Source organism: Trachypithecus francoisi, unplaced genomic scaffold (assembly GCF_009764315.1).
Source record: "Trachypithecus francoisi isolate TF-2019V2 unplaced genomic scaffold, Tfra_2.0 Lachesis_group1, whole genome shotgun sequence".
Lineage (NCBI taxonomy): Eukaryota > Metazoa > Chordata > Mammalia > Primates > Cercopithecidae > Trachypithecus > Trachypithecus francoisi.
Genome location: NW_022681454.1, coordinates 44042536 through 44063425, shown reverse-complemented (window position 1 = coordinate 44063425; position 20890 = coordinate 44042536). Strand labels below are relative to the sequence as shown.

The window sequence follows — 20890 nt, the reverse complement described above, 5'->3', positions numbered from 1 at the left end:
GTGGCAATGAAAAAGAAAGATGAAAAACCAGAGATGCAAAGAGCAGAAAAGCACTCTAGGCAAAAGCAAGTGAATTCACTGAAGCAGGAAAAATGTGTGTTTGAGGAACAAATGGAAGCCATATGGTTTGCATATATTGAGTGAGAAGAAGTGTTGGGAGTTAATTGTGTTCCTCCCAAATTCATATGTTAAAGTCCTAATTTGCAGTACCTCAGAATGTGACTGTCTTTGGAGATAGGGCCTCTAAAAAGGTAACTAAGGTAAAATTAGTTCTTAAGGGCAGACCCTAATCCAATATGACTAAAGTCCTAGTAAGAGGAGATTAGGACAGGCACAGAGAGAAGACCATGAAAAGATAGAGGGAGAAGAAAGCCATTTACAAGCCAAGGAGAGAAGCCTCAGAAAAAACCAATCCTGCTGACACCTTGATCTCAGAATTCTAGCCCGAGAATCATGAGAAAATAATTTTCTGTTATTTAAGTAACTTGGTTTGTGGAGCTTTGTTAAGGCAGTCCTAGCAAACTGGTAAGGGGAGAGTGATGTGAGGTGGAGCTGGAAAGATAGATGAGGCCAAATCATGACTGCGATGGTAAGGAGTCTGAATTTCATTTTAAAGGCAATGAGAAACCAATAATAGGTATTAAATAGCCTAGTAGCATTGTATGATTTATGCTTTAAGAGGATCACTATCTGCTTTGTGCAGAAAAGACTTTAGATAGATAAGAAAGACAGGAGTATGAAATATAGCAGAATAAATAGGATGGAGAGTTGGATGAAGGGTGTAGGTGCTGGAATAAAAGATGTAGATATTCAATATGTATTTTAAGAATAAAAGTGACAGTACTTGTAGATGAATTGCATCTTAAGAGTGAGGAAAAGAAAAGAATCAACTCTGACTCTTAGACTCTCTGGTTTAATATCTTTATGCCAAAATTGTGCTATTTGATGAGTATTTCTAAATGGTATTTTTATGAAGTTCTAAATTATTTTTCTCCACAGATAATGAGAACACTGATACACAATCAAAGAAAATGCTTACTAGATTAGATTTCTAATTTAGTAGGTGGGTTTGACCAAATGCAACTACATACACTCGGTCACTTAATCCCTCTTAAATCAATGGTTAAGTGGTTGGATTCATGGATCAATAGTTGAGAACTAAAAAAAGATAAGATGTCCCTTGAGGATCATACTACCCTAATATGTCTAAAAGTCAGCATGATACTGGTATCAAAACAGATATATAGACCAATGGAACAGAACAGAGACCTCACAAATAACACCACACATCTACAACCATCTGATCTTCAACAAACCTGACAAAAACAAGTAATGGAGAAAGGATTCCCTATTTAATAAATAGTGTTGGGAAAATTGGCTAGTCATATGCAGAAAACAGAAACTGTACCCTTTCCTTATACCTTCTACAAAAATTAACTCAAGATGGATTAAAGACTTAAATATAAAACCTAAAACCATAAAACCCCTAGAAGAAAACCTAGGCAATACCATTCAGGACATAGACATGGGTAAAGACTTCATGACTAAGACATCAAAAGCAATTGCAACAAAAGCCAAAACTGACACATGAGACGTGATTAAACTAAAGAGCTTCTGCACAGCAAACGAAACTATCATCAGAGTGAACAGGCAACCTACAGAATGGAAAAAAAATTTTGCACTCTATCTGTTTGACAAAGGTGTAATATCCAGAATCTACAAGGAACTTACACATATTGACAAGAAAAAAACAAACAACTCCATCAAAAAGTGGGCAAAGGATGTGAACAGACACTTCTCAAAAGAAGACATTTATATGGTCAACAAACATATGAAAAAATCTCATCATCACAGGTCATTAGAGAAATGCAAATCAAAACCACAATGAGATACCATCTCGTGACAATTAGAAAAGCAATCATTAAAAAGTCAGGAAACAAAGATTCTGACGAGGCTGTGGAGAAATAGGAACTTTTACACGTTGGTGGGAGTGTACATTAGTTCAACCATTGTGGAAAACAGTGTGGCTGTTCCTCAAGGATCTAGAACCAGAAATACCATTTGACCCAGCAATCCCATTACTGCCTGTATACTCAAAGGATTATAAATTATTCTGCTATAAAGACACATGCACACCTATGTTTATTGCAGCACTATTTACAATAGCAAAGACTTGGAACCAACTCAAATGACCATCAATGATAAACCGGATAAAGAAAATGTGGCACATATGTAACATGGAATACTATGCAGCCATAACAATGGATGAGTTCATGTCCTTTACAAGGACATAGGTGAAGCTGAAAGCCATCATTCTCAGCAAACTAACACAGTAACAGAAAACCAAACACTGCGTGTTCTCACTCATAAGTGGGAGTTGAACAATGAGAACACATGAACACAGAGAGAGGAACATCACACACCAGGACCTGTCAGGAGGTGGGGGCCAAAGGGAGGGAGAGCATTAGGACAAACACCTAATGCATGTGAGGCTTAAAACATAGATGATGGGTTGATAGGTGCAGCAAACCACCATGTCATATATATATGTATGTAACAAATCTGCACATTCTGCACATGTATTCCAAAACTTCAAGTAAAATTAAAAATATATATATTTCCTATACAAAAAATTCAAAATGAAATCCAACACAAGGGTTTTGTTTTTTTGTTTTTGTTTTGTTTTGTTTTGTTTTATCATCACCATCGTGGATACAAAGGGTATTGTAAGTGATGGAAGCTTAATAAATGATATTGTCAGAAAAGTAAAAAAAAAAGAAATCAAGTGAAAAAAATCCAATATGATAAGTACCAAATCCAATATGAAATAAAAATATTTCAGGCTTACACTCCATAGTCTGTATTGCAACTTCTCAACTCTGCCTTTGTGGTATGAAAGTAGTCATAAACCATATGTAATTGAATAGACATGACTATGTTCCAATAAAACTTTATAAAAACAGGTGGCCAGCCTATGGGCTTAAGTTTGCTCCTGCTGCTCTACATGTAGCAGTAACAAGACTTCAGCTGTGGAAACAAAGCAGAAAGGAATGTGACACATGTGCAGAAGCTAATCAAATAGAGATTGCCATGCTGGTGTAGCACTTTCCACATAGACCTTGTTAGAACCTAATGATAAATAAAAATGAAGTGTTACAAAGGTTGAATGTGGGACAGAGCTTATCTGATTAGGAAGGTAGTATGGAGATGTGCCATGAAAGGTTCGGTAGAGACCACTAACTGCCCATCAAAGAGTCATGCTCCCTGCTGATAAGGTAGAGTTGCTGTTGGGGAGTAGGTGCTTATACAGGGATCACATTTCTCCACCCCCCTTAAAATTACGTGGGGTCATATGACTAGTTCTTACCAATGAAATGTGGGCAGAAGCAATGAGTGTGACCTCCTTGGCTGAGGGGGTTAAGAAGTGATGTCTCCTTCTCCAGTACCTCTTCCCCATTGACTGGGTGGACGTGAACCTGGTTGACCTTGGAAGACTTAGGTTGAAAATGGTAGTCCTGAATGACTCTGTGAAGCAGACCACCATACTCACTACCCTGCCCCACATCACTGACCAAGAACAGCTGCAATGAACTATTGTGTGGACAAGAAATATATTTTTATGATATTAAGTCATTGAAATTTTAGAGATTGTCTGTTTTAGAAGCTGACGTTATCCTAAAAAACGCAGATGGATATCACTGAAACTGCAAAGATGGGGGCAGAATGAAGGGCCCTCTGATAGAGATTGTATAATGAATAAGGCATAGTGAGAAATTACAAAAAAAAAAAAAAAAAAAGCAGGGAGCTTTCTGCATGTTGGTGGACACTGAAAAAAAGTAGCAAATAAATAAAAGAAAGAGGAGATCAGTTTGTTAGAGCACCTCTGCTGAGGTGTAACTTGAGATAAACAGTTGGGTCTTGATCATATAATGGAGGCTTTTGAGTACCAGAATAAGTATGTATATTTAATTCATAAGGCAGTAGAGATCTGTCAAGAGATCTGTGAGCTTGGATGTTATATATTCAAAGGAACTCATATAATGATTTTTAATATTTATTTAAGTATACCATGACTCATCGAAGAAAGACTCATAGCAGCTTTTGAGTTATTAATCTAGCAGTGATGTGTAGAAAGGATTGAATTGAAGAGAGAGAGGAAGCAAGAAACACTAAAGAATATTGGAACATTTTTGTCTAAATTAGGTAGCTGCAAACTTTTCTTAAGGGCCAGATAATAAATATTTCAGGCTTATAGTCCATGATCTGTATTGCAACTTCTCAACTCTGCCTTTGTAGTATGAAAGTAGTCATAAATCATATGTAATTAAGTAAACATGACTGTTCCAATAAAACTTTATAAAAATGGGTGGCCAAGTTTGCTCCTACTGCTCTACATGTAGCAGTAACAAGACTTCAACTGTGGAAACAAAGAAGAAAGAAATGTGGCACATGTTTAGAAGTCAATCAAATAGAAATTGCCATGCCATTGTAGCACTTTCCACATTGACCCTAATAATTGACATGACTTTTACTCTGCCACTAGACTAGGAGCTCTGTGAAGTAAAGGCATAACTGTATTCCCTTTTTATTGAAAAAATAGTAAATATTCAATGAAATGTTTCTTTAACCAATTTGATAAGCTTTTACTGATTGACTATGGAGAGCGCAAAAGCATGAACAAAGTTCCCAAGTTTTTCAGAGTGTCTATTAAACTTGAATGAATGGAAAATAGTCACGCTGTTATTAGAAACGTTTGTGACTCTGATAAACTTACTTAACCCTTCTACACCTACATGTCCCAAAGGTATCTCAAAGTTACCAGGTATAAAGTGCTACATTAGTGTTCCCTTCCTTCTCCACCCCAAAATATGATCTTCCAGTGTTCTCTGTCTTAATTGCCTATCATCTATCCAGTTGCTAAAAACAGAAATCCTGACCCACTCTTGTCCCCTTACTTGGAGGAATAAGGACAATACAATTTAAGGGGAAATCCAAGTCTTCAGACATTCTTCTGGGCCCTACCTTCAAATTACATTTTAAAAAATCCATCTATTTCACTACTATCATTTTTCATCTGGATTACCGTAAAACACCCCTGCTTCCAATATTGCCCTCCTTGCATTCTCTACATAATGAAGCCAGTTACTATTTTGGTTAGCACTATTCAATGATTTTCTATTGAACTGGACTAAGTCTGTATTCCACATCATAACCTACAAGGACCATGATGGGTCTCTTAACCATATCTCTAACCTAGTTTTCAGGGCCACTCTTTACCCTATCCAATACTGACCAGCTATTGTTACTGTTATTTCCTAATAATAGTCAAGCTCATTTTTGCTTCCAAGTATTTTTGTTTTCTCTTCTTCCTGCCCAGCTCTTTCCTACTCTCTTTGTATGGTAGGCAAGTGGAGTGTCTTTGCGCTTGGTCCAAAAACTAGAATTCCCAGAATTTCCTCTGTGTATAGTTCCAGATTAGCCTTAGACACAGGAAATATTTTGCCTGAGATTACAAAGGTGGACATGAAGTTGCAGCCACATTGTTTTTACTCTCTGAAAGATGATGCAGATCAAGCAGACACTCAGGTACACCAAGTATCTTACTGATGTGTGGCAGCTCACATTTTGCAGTGTGACAGCATCCCAGTCCATGCATTCTCCATCTCTGGCCAGATCTTCTTCATCTTCTCTGATGACTAATCCTACATATGCAACTGTGGAGAAGATAGGTGCTAGCTACTCCTGCAGGTCACCTACAGAATCAAGGTTGGAGTTATTGAAAGACATGACATGGTTTCAGTAGTCTTTTTGGTTTCCAATTTGTCTCTGCTGATTTCAGTTTGTCCTTGAAATTGTCCACATTGAGCTTTCCTTCCTGACTGCCAGTCTGGTTGATGTATGCCAACTTCAGGCTCAACTCAGCAAACAAAGATAGCAGGCTGCCTAGACTGTCCCATCAGCTTCCATACTTGCATAATGACTAACCTCTATAATAAATTCCTTATTCTGTGATCTCACAGCAATTCTGCTTCTATGAGTGAATTCTACTTTCAGTTTTAATAAAAATGTAAATTATTTAAAGAGATCTTTCCTGACTCCGCATCTTAAATAAATCCATTCCATTATGTTTATTTTCCTTAGTGTGCCTATCACAGACATGGTTATTGATTTTATTGTTGAGTATCTCTTTGCCCCTAGAAAGCAAACTCTTTGAGTAAAAGAACATGTGTGTTGGTTAATACTGAGTGTCAACTTTATTGGATTGAATGATGCAAAGTATTTGTTTCTAGTTGTGTCTGTGAGGGTGTCGCCAAAGGAGATTAACATTTGAGTCAGTGAACTGGGAGACACAGACCCACCCTCATTCTGGGTGGGCACCATCTAATTAGCTGCCAGGCTGGCTAGGATAAAAGCAGACAGAAGAACGTGGTAAGAGTAGACTGGCTAAGTCTTCTGGCGTCCATCTTTCTCCCATGCTGGATACTTCCTGCCCTCGAACATTGGACTTCAAGTTCTTCAGCTTTTGGACTCTTGGAAGTACACCACTGGTTTTGCAGGGGCTTCCAGGCCTTCTTTTTTTTTTTTTTTTTTTGAGACGGCGTCTCGCTCTGTCGCCCAGGCTCGAGTGCAGTGGCCAGATCTCAGCTCACTGCAAGCTCCGCCTCCAGGGTTTACGCCATTCTCTTGCCTCAGCCTCCCGAGTAGCTGGGACTACAGGCGCCCATCACCTCGCCCAGCTAGTTTTTTGTATTTTTTAGTAGAGACGGGGTTTCACCGTTTTAGCCAGGATGGTCTTGATCTCCTGACCCGCCCATCTTCTACTATAGACTGAAGGCTGCAGTTTTGGCTTCCCTACTTTTGAGGATTTTGGACTTGGACTGACTTCCTTGTTTCTCAGCTTGCAGATGGCCTATTGTGGGACTTAACCTTGTGATTCTGTGAGTCAGTACTTCTTAATAAACTCCCTTTCATATATACATCTATCCTATTAGTCCTGTCCCTCTAGAGAACCCTGACTAATACAACTTGTATGTCCACTGGATGCTCACACACACACACACACACACACACTCCTGATGGACGCTGCAGCAGAAACAAGGAGAAGCAAAATGCAGCTCAATGGAACAAGAAATAGCCCCATCATTCCTCCTGCAGTGTTGCACTATCCTGTACTGCCAAAACTTAACATAGTGCTTATCGTAAGGGAGAAATGTTTATTCAAGTCTATTTTAGCAGAGAAGGTACTTACGGTTGAATTTGGAGCGGAGAGACAATAAGTTGATAAATGCTACAGAGCCTGTTGATTGCTCAGTAGGATTCCAGTGATAACCATGGGTCCTACTGACTCTATTTTCCCCATTTGTACCCTTCTAAGTCCAGTATTCAGCAGTGATGATGGCATACAATGCAAGCTCATGTCAGGATGATGGATTTATTCAGATATACAAGAGTACTGATTCTTAGGTATGAAATTCATCAGATGTATTCCAGAATATAAGAAGTAGAAAGCCAGGATTCTCATGATCTAGGCTGAGAAAGGTAGTGTGGGTCAAAAAATAAATAGATAAACCTTTCCACCGAAAACAGTTTCTCAAAGACTATGGAAGGAGATAGAGAATTCATCTCAAATATTCTCTTTTCATATTCAGTTCATTTCCCTCACATACCAGAGTAGTGAATTCTTTATCCTAAATACCCCTAAACTTTCCACTTTTGGCCCCACCTCCACATAAACGTTGTTCATATGTCTTGATGTATTTGTTTCTGTTCAATATTAAGAAGCCCCAAATAACGTAATATGGCAAGATACATCTTTTTTTGGAGGGAGAAATACAGAGAGGTCAAAATCATAATGCTCCTTAGAGGATTGCAAAATTAAAATGTCTAGTAATACATACATTTAGATGATTACATCTTAGTTAAAGGAATATGAACAGGGCAGTGACTAGTGTTTGGGATATGACCAGGGTTAGAGGATGGTGTTTCTTCCACCACACCTCCCCCCCATCAAATATTGGAGAACTCTTCAAAGATATTTTTTCCATGTTTTCCACCCACTTCTGAAGATTTGTCAATTCCTGTTTTATTACTACTTTGTTCTAGTTGTTATACAACATAAGTGTATCCTTCCCAGACTTGCCTCTTTTACTGTAGAAAAGACAAGCAAATCTTTAATCATCACTGTGATTATCTGTAGTCTATCCCCTCCTCTATATCCCCATCTTCAAAGAAACTCAGAACTATCCCATTTTTCTGTAGACGTCTACATGGTAGTCAACCCTTGTAAGCACAACATTGGGCTTTATTTATATAAAGAAGGGCTCTGCCCTGCCTTTGAAGTTCATTTAACCTTTCCTGATTTACTATTCAGATCTCCACTATTACTTCTAAAACAGAATGGGCAAGCTCAAATAATAGTTTTTGTTTGCTAGAAATGAAAAACAACATTTTTATATTCATAAATTATACATTGTTATTGCCTGAAACTTACAGATAATTTGTCTTTGATAAAACGTTTAGATTATCCTAACTTCATTCTCGCTGATACAGATCAGTCATTGGAACAGTTAGAGTAAATGTTATTTTTATACAAATATGCTGACCAAAAAATATCTCTAATAGCTTCCATCATTCCAAAATTTAATTATTAAGTCGTTAGTATCCTAGAGTTACTGTAAAAAATCACCACAATTGGGCAGCTTAAAACAACAGACATTTATTCTCTCATAGTTCTGGAAAATAGAAGTTTAAAATCAAGGAATCATATTTCCTCTATGACTAAGGGTAGAATCGTCCCTAGCTTCCTCCTTGATTCAGGTAGTAGCCATCAGTCCTTGGCGTTCCTTGACTTTCAGGTGTATAACTCCAGTGTCTGCTTCTGTCTTCACGTGGCATTCTTCCCTCTGTGTCTATGTTTGTGGGCCCCAAACTTCCCCCATCTTTAAGGAGACAAGTAATTGGATTATAGCAATTAGGGCTCATCTTAGTTGACTATGATCATCTCTTAGCTATATTACACTGGCAAAGGCCCAATTTTCAAATAAGATCACATTGTCAGGTACAGGAAGTTAAGACTTCAACATACCTTTTGGGGATGTACAATTCAATCCACAACATAAAGCAACTGGAATGTAGAATTTGTTAGTTGGTTTTGGTTTCATGTTGTCACTTCTGTTTGCTCTAAATGAGTAAAATTATACTTGCAACATTTAAAAATTTTATCTAGATAAATTAATTCTTAAAATAATGGATTGGGAATAAAATCAGAAATCATATTGAAATTTATAATATCCACTAAGGATATTTTCAGATTTGGTTCCTTCAGAATACTTTTTGAAGTGAATAAAGCAAACCTGTGCTATGATCTCATGGAGAGGTGATGAAGGATGAGTCAGGAAAGGATGGTGCCATGCTTTGCAACCTGAAACATGTGAACAAAGTGCTTTGAGTAGAAAAGAATGAAACTGCTTGTCTAAGAACGCTTAGGAAAACATAATTCCACTGTTATGAAAGTCAGTGTCATAGGAATCTGGTTACAGTTTCATGAAGCAGAGAAAGATTTTAAAATTTATTATAATTCATTATTTAGCTCAAAATCTTACTTTATATTTCTCGAATTCTTATATAACTAGGCTATACTGACCCAGGAATAGTAGAGTATAGGGCTTTAGGAAGGAGAATTGTGAAAGCCTTTGATTTAGCAGCAGTAACCAAACAAGGATATTTTGGAACACCACATTGTTAAATTTTTTTTCTTTATTTATTTTTCAATTTTTTGTGAGTACATAGTAGATATATATATTTATGGGGTACATGAGATGTTTTCATACAGGCATGCAATGTGAAATGAGCATATCATGGAGTATGGGTTATCCATCTCCTCAACCATTTATCCTTTGAGTTACAAACAATTTAATTACATTCTTTATGATAGTTTAGGCTTGGCACAGTGGCTCATGCCTATACTCCCAGCACTTTGGGAGGCCAAAGTGGACAAATCACCTGAGGTAAGGAGTTCGAGACCAGCCTGGCCAATGTGGTGAAACCTTGTCTCTACTAAAAATAAAAAAATTAGCCGGGCATGGTGGTGCATGCCTATAATCCCAGCTACTCAGGAAACTGAGGCAGGAGAATTGCTTGAACTCAGGAGGTAGAGGTTGCAGTGAGCCGAGATTGTGCCACTGTACTCCAGCCTGGGTGACAGAGCAAGATGCCATCTCAATATACAGTGTTACTATTGACTATAGTCACAGTGTTGTGCTACCAAATAGTAGGTCTCTATTAGGGTACTGCAGAGGGACAGAACTAATAGGATATACACATATGTGAAAAGGAGTTTATTAAGGAAAATTGGCTTATGTGATCACAAGTTGAAGTCCCACGATAAGCCATCTGAAAACTGAGGGAGAAAGAAGCCAGTAATGTCTCATTCTGAGTCCAAAAGCCTCAAAAGTAGGGAAGCTGACCGTGCAGATTTCAGTCTGTGGCCAAAGGCCTGAGAACCCCTGGCAGACCACTGGTGTAAGTCCAGGAGTCTAAAAGCTGAAAAACCCAGAATCCAATGTCCAACAGCAGGAAGAATGGATGGAAGCATCCATCACAGGAGAAAGAGGAAAGCCAGAAGACTCAGCAAGCCAGCTTATCCCATCTTCTTCTGCCTGCTTTGTTTTAGCTGCACTGGCAACCAATTAGATGGTGCCCACTCACATTGAGGGTGGGTCTTCCTTCCCCAGTCCACTGACTCAAATGTTAATCTTCTCTGGCAGCACCCTCACAGATACACCCAGAAACAATACTTTACCAGCAAGCTAGGTGTCCTTCAATCTAATCAAGTTGACACCTAATATTATTAACCATCACTATTTTCTTACCTTTCCAGACTTCCATGTGGGATGCTAATGTTTCTTTATTTCTCTTTTAGCCAATAAAATCTTCCTGCAGACCAATTTGACAGTTTCTACACTTCTCCAGTTCCACCCTTAATTTTGGGTCAAGAAAAATAATTTCTATGGCCTGTTAATATAATAGATTGCTTTATTTTTCTCCCAAGAGTGTTAGATATTCTTTTTAAAATGATTTTGGGGGACTGGACTTGATACCTCAGTATGTGTGAAGAGAATATGCCAACTGGAATTTCTACTAATTTTTACTATAATCCATAAGGCTATCACATAGTGGATAGTGGACGATCAACAAATAAAAGCCCTGGTGAGAACTACTCACTTTACCTTGCATAGTAGGATGACCCTTGATTCCAGGTTGACTTTTCTCGAATCCTCTATCATTGGTAGAGTTCTAAAGGTTAGGTTTTAAAAAAATTGTTCATTGCTACCTGGTGTGAGAAAGAGAGACATAGGTGCATGTTTGCATTTAGCAATTATTTCTAGATTAGTGGGAAGGTCACTTTATCTTTAGACCAAGAAAGATGTGTCTCCTTTGACAAAATAAATAAATAAATAAATAACTTTTGAAATATGTAGAGTCACTTGTGCATACTTAATATACTGTCTGTCCCATGCACACTCATGAATGCATACATATACAAAATTTACAACAAACAAAACAGTCAGAACAGACTGAAGTTGCTACTGTGATTAAGTCAGTGATGATTTCCGTGTATATGAACTGTTTAAGTCCTGTTCGTGATTTTTTTTGTTTCTTTTGATATTCTGAAGCCTGATCTTGTGACACACAGGTTTTGTTTTGCAATAACAGAAAATATTTTTTTAACTTGTCTCATCCTGAAGTGAAAATCACAATTGAACTGTGTGTATGGTTTTCATCTTCCCATAGCCCCAGACACTACCCTGTATCCTACTTTGTATCAGAAGTATTAGGATATCTTCATTAATTGTGATAACAGTGCCTTCTATCTTATCAGGTTAGGGTATTGGATTAATAGTGCCTTCTACTTTATTGTGTCAGTATATTGTACTTTTTGGAATTAGAAAATAAGATCTTAGTTGCCCTTGTGATTGTTACTGTTATTTATCTTTTAATTCCAGTAAAGCCTAGCAATAACATCATAATACAATTTAATATATCTACTTACTGTATAAAGTGGTAAAAGGTAGAAAACCAACATTTGGACATACCCACCCATATCTATGAATTTAGATGGCACTTTAGCTAATGGGAATTAGAAAACTAAATTTTGAAATTCTAAGACGTTTATACTGATTGTATCTGTAGCATAATGAACTCCCAATATTGTTATAAACTCTTGTTTAGAATTGCCACTCAGAAAAATTTAATAGCAGAGATAATTTTCACAAATACTAATTTCCTGCTACGGTGCTACTTTCTTTCATTCAGTCTCTCTATATATTATATATTTAATAAAATTTGAAAGTGCCTTTTGGTTTCAGTGAATATTAGCAGTTGCCTCCTTCTGTACATCACCATATTTTTAGCCTTTAGGTACTTTTTAAAGCTTCTTATTACATGTGACATCACACAGGGTACCTGTTTCTGGGCTTATAATCTAAGAAAAACATATCAGTTAAGGCAGACCCTGCTCTTTTCACATGTTTGAGCTCTTTCTTTTCAAGAGAACTAGACAGGTTAATATTGGTCCCCTAGTTTCCAGAAGGCAATTTTGTATTATGTAGTTTTGGATTCATTACATCTCTGTGTTAAGTTAATGATTTGTTACAAATTGGGAAAATAATTAATTCTCAATACAGACCTTGGCTAAAATTCATGATCAGTTCCATGCAGTCTTTTCTGTTAAGTCTCTGAAGAATTTTGAATTAAAAATTTGACTTATTGACCTCCTAATTAAATATCACAATTAGAATACAGAAATGTGAAATTTAAGTGCCTTTAGTTTTCAATTACAACTGATAAAAGTTTCCCTATAAAAGTCATAAGTGATTTAAAAGAATGTTGTTAACAGTCACCATCATGAGGTCAACTAAGATCCTATTTTCTATTTCTTATTTAAATAGTCAAGAGTTCTGTCATTTTATATAAATTTTATTTAGACTTGAATTATGATTCATCTATATTTTTAAATAGAAAAAATCCTTTAAAATGAACCATATTTTTGTAACTGCCCAACAGGTTCTCCTTGCCTGCTGCCTGGACAGAGAGAATTTATCAAGACAGTGAAAGTGCAACAGAGAGAGACTTTAATTCACACAGAGCTGGCTGTACAGGAGACCAGGCCAGAGTTTTATTATTACTCAAATCAGTCTCCCTGAAAACTCAGGGATGGAGGTTTTTAAAGATAATTTGGTGGGTAAGGGGTGAGAAAATGGTGAGTGTTGATTGGTTGGAAATCACAGGGAGTCAAAGCTGCCCTCTTGACCTGAGTCACTTCCTGAGTGGGGGCCACAAGACTAGATGATGCAGTTTATTGATCTGGATGGTGCCAACTGATTTGTCAAATACAGAGTCTGCAAAATATCTCAAGCATTGATCTCAGGTTTTACAATGGTGATGTTTTCTCCAGGAGTAATTTGGGGAGGTTCAGAATCTTGCAGCCTCCAGATGCATGTCTCCTAAATTGTAATTTTTAATCTTGTGGCTAATTGGTTAGTTCTGAAAAGGCAGTCTAATCTTCAGGCAGGAAGGCAGTTTGTTTTGGGAAAGGACTGTTACCAACTTTGTTTCAAAGTTAAACTATAAGTTCCTCCCAAAGTTAATTCAGCCTATGCATGGCAATGAACAAGGACAGCATGGAGGTTAGAAACAACATGGGGTCAGTTAGGTCAGATCTCTTTCACCATCATAATCTTCTCAGTTATAATTTTTGCAGAGGTGGTTTCATTTTATCTCTGGGTTATGATGTTTTATTGTATTATTTAATAGTTTGCTATAGATTTAATTTTATACTGGTAAAATACAAAGCTGTGTATCATTGTTCTCATTACTGTATGTACAGGTTATTGATATATGTGGTTTCCTCTTTAAGCAGAACTGAGAAGACCTTTGATATGCAGGAGATTATATTTTTGTGTACTTCAGACACTGCCTAAAGTAGACAGAAACGAGAGACAGAGTAAAGAAAGCAGGAGCTAAAGAGTTTACATGTGTAGTGGAGAAAAAAACTATTTTCCCCCTCTATCCTCCTAGCTCCTTTGGCTGGGCTATAAAATAAATTGACATAAAACAGATTAACCGGAAAAAAGCAATTTTCATTGCATTCATATCCACGGGAGTCCTACAAAATATGAGATTCAAAGAAGGCCCAGATGATTGAAGCTTATGTAGGATCCTGAGCTTTTTAGAAAAGAATAGGGGCTTGGGGCTTACAGAAAGAAATAAGTGGGTGGCACTAAATTATGGGAAGGTGAAGGGAAGATATGTATGGTGAATAAAGGTTGCATTGTTAGGCATATAAAAGACCCTCAACTGATAAAAGTTGGCTGAGACTTGTTCTCTTTCTGGTATAGGTAGCTTTAGTAATGAAAATTTTCTTTATAGATGTAAATTTCTTTGTAAAAGGGGAGTTTTTCAGAGCTACTCCTGTGCCTGTAGTTTCTCAGCATAACCAGCTCAAAATAATCAATATGCCACACTTTAAGGAGTCATATTCACGTCTCCGCTAGTCATATTTTGGGTTGTATGTCCTGAGCCCAAATACATGGCTCATATTGATTTATAAACAATCTGTCAACAAGTATTGGTGCTCAAAATTAGCTTAGATATTCGAGGGATAAAAGGGTAAAAGTATGAGGGTAGGCATGTTGCCCTTATACCCCAGGGATTTTTCATTCTAGATATGGAGATAAAACTGTTAAACATTAACAACAACTGAACTCTGCAAATGAGTATATATTAAAGATGATTAACTGGAAAATTCATATTATGCTACATGTTTAGTTCATAGGAACAGATAATAATGAACTTCATTTATATAAGTCAATTGTAATATTTTAACAAATGGAAGAAACACTGGAACTGGAATTAGAAGTTATGAATTCTACTGCCACCTCTCCCACTTACTACATGTGTTGCTTAAAATATTGCATAATCTTTCCTAATATCTAAATATATTACATGTTCAGAGTAAATTTACGTACATACTAAAAGAATAAAAACAGAGTTTGTAATCCTAAATTGATTGAAGAAAAATATGAAACAAGAATAAAATACAATTAAAAATTTTGGTCAATAAAAAGAAGGGTGGGCGCGGTGGCTCATGCCTGTAATCCCAGCACTCTGGGAGGCTGAGGCGGGTGGATCGCGAGGTTAGGAGATTGAGACCATCCTGGCTAACATGGTGAACCCCATCTCTACTAAAAAATACAAAAAAATTAGTGGGTGTGGTGGCAGGCGCCTGTAGTCCCAGCTACTCGGGAAGCTGAGGCAGGAGGATGGCGTGAACCTGGGAGGCAGAGCTTGCAGTGAGCCGAGATGGTGCCACTGCACTCCAGCCTGGGCAACAGAGTGAGACTCCATCTCACAAAAAAAAAAAAAAAAGAAAGAAAAAAAAGAAAGAAAAAAGAAGAGTGGATGAAAAGGAAAAGTGGAACAAAGTAAAAATTAAAAGATGAGATGTTAGTAAACCAGTTATTGTCAGTAATCACAATAAATATAAATGGACTGAAATTGCCAGCTAAAATTTATAGATTTCTAGATGAGATTAAAACATGAAATTCCAACTAAACATTGTTTACTAGAGACATATCTAAAACATAAGGGAATATAAATTTTGAGTGTAAAAGAATGGAAAAAGAAGTACCAGGTACAGTCTAATAAAAAGAAAGCACTGGAATGTTTTTTTTTTAATTTAAAGATTTTATTTTGAAATACAGTTGACCCTTGAACGAGATGGGTTTGAATTATGCCGGTCCACATAGCAGGTTTTTCCAACCAAATGTTGATCGAAAATCTAATATTCTTGGGATCTAAAACACACATATAAAGAATACCAACTTTTGGTTTATGTGGATTCCATAGGACATACTATGGAACTCAAATATGTATAGATTTTGGTAAATGCAGGGGTCTTGGAACTAATGTCCCACGTATACTAAGGGGTGACCGTAGTTGTAGATTCATAGGCAGTTGCAAGAAATGATACAGAAAGGTCCTGTGTACCCTCCCCCCATTTCTTTCAATGATAATGCTTGAATAATTAGAGTACAGTATCACAACTGGGAAATTAACATTGGTACAATACACTGACCCTGTTCAGATTCCACTGGTTTTATGTGCACTCACTTTGGTGTGTGCATTTATTTCTGTGCCATTTTATTGCATGTGTAGATTTATGAACCTTCGCCACTTTCAGGACACAAGAACTGTTCCATTACCACCAAAATCCTTTATGCTATCTTTTGATAGCCACATGCCAACCCCAGTCTCTATCCCATGGCAACCCCAAATCTATTCTCTGTGTATAATGTTGTTGTTTCAAAAATATCACCTAAATGGAATGAAAAATTTTTAAAGTATCAAATATATTAGGTTAAAAAAGAAGAAAACTTTAAAATTATAAAAATTTGAATTTTCCAGGAAGGTAAAAATATTATAAAACTATATAATAATGAAATATAATGAAAATAACATAACTATAACAAATAGTACAAAACATACAAATACATATACAGAATTTTATAGATTACTAACATTGGGGATATTAATTTCCTCTTTTAATTATATATATGTTAAGCAGACAAAAAATAATTTAAAAAGACAATCCAAAAAAATTATATGACTTTATCTTATAAAGTTGTATTGTTTCTGCTCATGATATATACTCTACAGAATTCCTGTATATTTCTACCCAGAAGCATTAGTTAGAATGTTCACAAAAGCACTGTTCATAATAATAAAAAAACTGGAAGCTATCTCAATAATCATTGATAGGAGGATAGATAAGGTATTTTCACACAGTGACATATATGCAGCTGTGAAAGTGAGTGAACTATAGCAACTCACAACAATACGGGTGACTCTTAGAAATATACTGTTGAATTGAGAAAGACTAATGAGTTATAACAGCATTTTTATTAAACTAAAATACAAAAAAAACCCAGACCAGATATTATGTATGTGCTTATGTTCATGTATACTAAAACAATTTACAAACAAGGGAAAGTTAATTTAAAAACTCAGGATAACAGCTACCTTTATGAAATATGTAGCTGTATGACATTAGAGAGAAGCCACTGGTTTCTTCAAAGTTACTGATAAAGTTTAGTTCTTACACTTGGTGGTGTGATCACCATTGTTTGTGATATTATTCTTTATTACATAACATGTTACATATGCTTTGTATATATGAATTTATATATAATAAAATTTTAAAAAATAAATAAATTGAGCCTAATGTTTCCCTCATTCTAATGATGTCATAAGGATATTTTAAGGATAAACAGAACTGGTGAAAGGGAAAGCTCCTTGTCAAATATAACACTGGGTACAAGTATCAGGCAAAGTCATGAGAAACATATTGCTGCCTCTAGAGAGCTAGTGAACTTCCTCTCTGATACAATCTTAACTTGCCTGCATGCCTAGTCCTGCTGTTACTGCTATTGATGATGACATTGACACTCTGCCCACCTTCAGAGAGAAAGCTTTCCTACATCTTTCTCTCTTATAGCTTGAAGCAGAAACTCTCCTAGGAATAGAACTGCTTAGTGTCTGGCTCCAGTCCCTAGCTTCCAGGAATATTTTAAAAGAGGAAAGTGGTGCCCCTCCCTCCTGTCTCCCTATCATAAATGAGGTTGTGCCTCATCTCTATATTACTACAGGAAATTGATTTTATCCCCTTCTTACTTTCCCACTCAGGAAGCTCTTTCTTCCAGTATTCATTTATCAGATTTAACTGAAATCTTATGGGAGTTTTTAGTAAAAAAATGTTTTCCTATGTGATTATATGAATGCATAGTGAGTAGGTGTATTTTGAGACAGACAAAAATAATGAAATAACAGTAAAACAACCACTTCCTTTTATGACAAACTGCTTCATAATTTCCTAATTGTTATATAACCTCATGGGATTAGACTTTTTCCTTGGTTATTCTATAAAATCATTGTCCAGATTATCTTCTCGCTTTCAAAAATACCATGACTGATAGACAATACATGTGTAAGATAAAATGTTTTAGCATATTATTTTATTGTCACAGAAATACAAGATAGAATCAGATAATTGAGAGAGCTGATTACTGTAATAATCTGACTTCCGAAATTTTTAAAGGATTCATTTTTTCTGAAGACACTTAAACATTTCATAGAGAAAAGAGAATACACTTTCAGGGAAAAAAATTGTGTTGACAAGGTAAGAGATAATGATATGGTTAACTGTTGAATATTTACATAATGCCCAGGATAATATATGTTGGGCATTCAAATAGGAAGATCTCAAACTGAATTCAGAGAGGTTAATTTGCCTTCTGGTCTCTCTTAGAGCTCCACTTTTTAAGTAGCATTTTTTCCTCTCGAAGACTCACAGCAGCTTTCAACTGGAAAAGTTATTTAGTCAGAATTCTATAATCTCCATCAGTCTCCATAGTGTCACTTTTTTTATAGTTAGCTAACTTTACATTTTTACTACCTCAATCTGTGCAAGCTCCTTAATGCGTTTCTTCCCATATATTTATTTTTTGTTTTTTGCTTTTCATTCACAATCTTAAATTTTACTGCATTTTTCTCACCTACTTGTTCTTGTCAGTTCAAGCCCTACCATTCCTGAAAATGTTCACATCCAATGTTAACACACAATGAACTGAGTAATCATGGACAAAATAGAAACGTATATAAGAAATCCAGAATAGCATCTAGCAAGTAGAACAAACTCAATGAATGCTGGTATGTCTATATCTATATCTATGTTCATTATGATTTAATCTACCATCTATCCGTCAATCAATCAATCATCTGTGTGTGTGGGGGTGGGTGTAGCTATATCCACCTTCATCTGTATACATGGTGAGAAAAACAGAGAAAGAGAACAAATTATGTATGTGATAATAGAAGAAGAAAGGAGACCTTTTTCTAAATTCTATAAAGTAAAATGTTTACTAGTTCAATAGGGTGAAATAAAAGAGATGAAAATCATATTTGAAACTGATATGTCCTAGGGGTATCTTGCTTTTGAACAGAAGTTCTGAATCTCGTATTCTCTTATTAAGTGCTCCAACCCATCACAGAGCTTCTCTATTCCACATTGCAAGAGAAGCCATTCTAAAGGGATCCCTGCTGTTTATGCATAATAAAAAAACCTTCAGACAACCCCATTTTAACAGATTATTAAATATTACTACTTGTGAGGGGGTAAAAATCCAAGATTCCAGATCAATGTATTTTTATTTTTTTTGTTTTAGTCTTTCTAGTAGGATACTTAAACAGAAAGTGCATAACATTTCTAAAATAACAAACCGTCAAATACAATCTATATCCAAGGAAATCAAATGCTCCTTAATAAACAAAGAAACAAATAAAATCCTCCCTTATTACCTAGAGATTTAGATCATGGACAAAAGATGAACCTTAAACTGTTTTGTAATTTCCTCTATCTGGATACTGGTTACCAAATCAGAGCCAATACACATTGCAGATGTAAACGTATCCTCTCTGGTTTTGTTTTTCCCTACTAATATAATGATGCAGCCTTTACTTTACTTAGTATTTGCAGTTTCTCTAGGTAGGGGAGATTCCAGTTGAGTGTTATGAGGACATATGAATTGAAGGGCAGGGCAGTATATGAGCAAAAAGTTGAGAGTTGAGAGGCATAGCTCTTCAATAACTGTAGCCCAATTATTCCAACTCCTGGACAAGAAGATCATTTTCTTTTAGGGTGAAAAATGTGCATACATTGTACTATGGGAGCACACCAAACTTCTTATTTGGTATTATTTTGTGGTTTTCAATATAATTTGTATTCTATCTTGTGACCTGATATGATGATCCTAATTAGGAAATGCTTCGTGTTATGGAAGTAGTGATAAGAGATGGAGGTGAAGATTAAAAGGCTACTCATTAGGATGCAGTCTGAGGGTGCTGCCATTCTCTGAAGATCCCTGTGGCTGTACTCTCAGGTAATTACTTCCCCTGCTAGTTGGTCCTTCACAGTGCCAGGATACACAGGGGCAGATATTAGATATGACACCAATTGGTATTGACTCAGTAAAACTGTTGTAAAAATAATTACTAACGGTGCCTTTAGTTAAACACATTGCAATTACTGTATTACAATGATGGAAAAGAATAGTAGATAATAACTGGAAATATTGAGAAAATTTCTAAGAAAGTTAATTTGAACCCCTTCTTAAAGGCTGTAGTCACCTTTTGTACCCAAAGAGGAAAACTGGTGGTGGACATAGCCTATCACAATCTCCTGGAACTTCTTCAGCACTTCTCTCTTGAGCTCCAGAAGTTCTGATGTCACCAAATGGGTCAAGTGGAATCATCTCAGCTAGGTCTTTGCATTTTTTATTCCCATCCCTTCTTACTCTGCCTCCGTTTATACTGCTAGCAACTCAGCAGCAAGCCATTCCCCATGCTTGTAGCACCTAATGAAACTGCTCAGGCAAAGCAATTTCATCTTCTAGCATTATCTTAGGCTTCCCGTAGAGAAAACAGTATGTTTTGCTGTTACAAAGGGGTTTTTGCTATATTCAGTGCTTGTGTAGCAGTTGACAGAGGTGTCATATACTGACAGGGTTCCTCACTATGCCCCCTGCCCACAGAATTAAGGAGATATATGTTTGTTTAAATACACTTAACTTTACATATTGACATGTTGACACACACATTTGGTGAAAATCCTATTTTGTACTCCAAAGATATAAGAGAGAGGAGAAGCGGAGATGGATGTGCAGGGACTTTCAATAATTCATTTACTGGTTTATTTATTCAATAATTCAACACATATTGTCAAATACCTATAATATGTAAGGTAGATGGGAGAGAGCAGTGCTGGAGCTTTATT

The 20890-nt window shown here is 36.3% G+C and overlaps 1 protein-coding gene across 1 annotated transcript in view; it reads left to right on the top strand.

Annotated features, from left to right (window-relative positions):
• KCTD8 (potassium channel tetramerization domain containing 8) overlaps positions 1-20890 on the top strand; it is a 287876-nt gene that overhangs the window by 234446 nt on the left and 32540 nt on the right. The window lies entirely within an intron of this gene.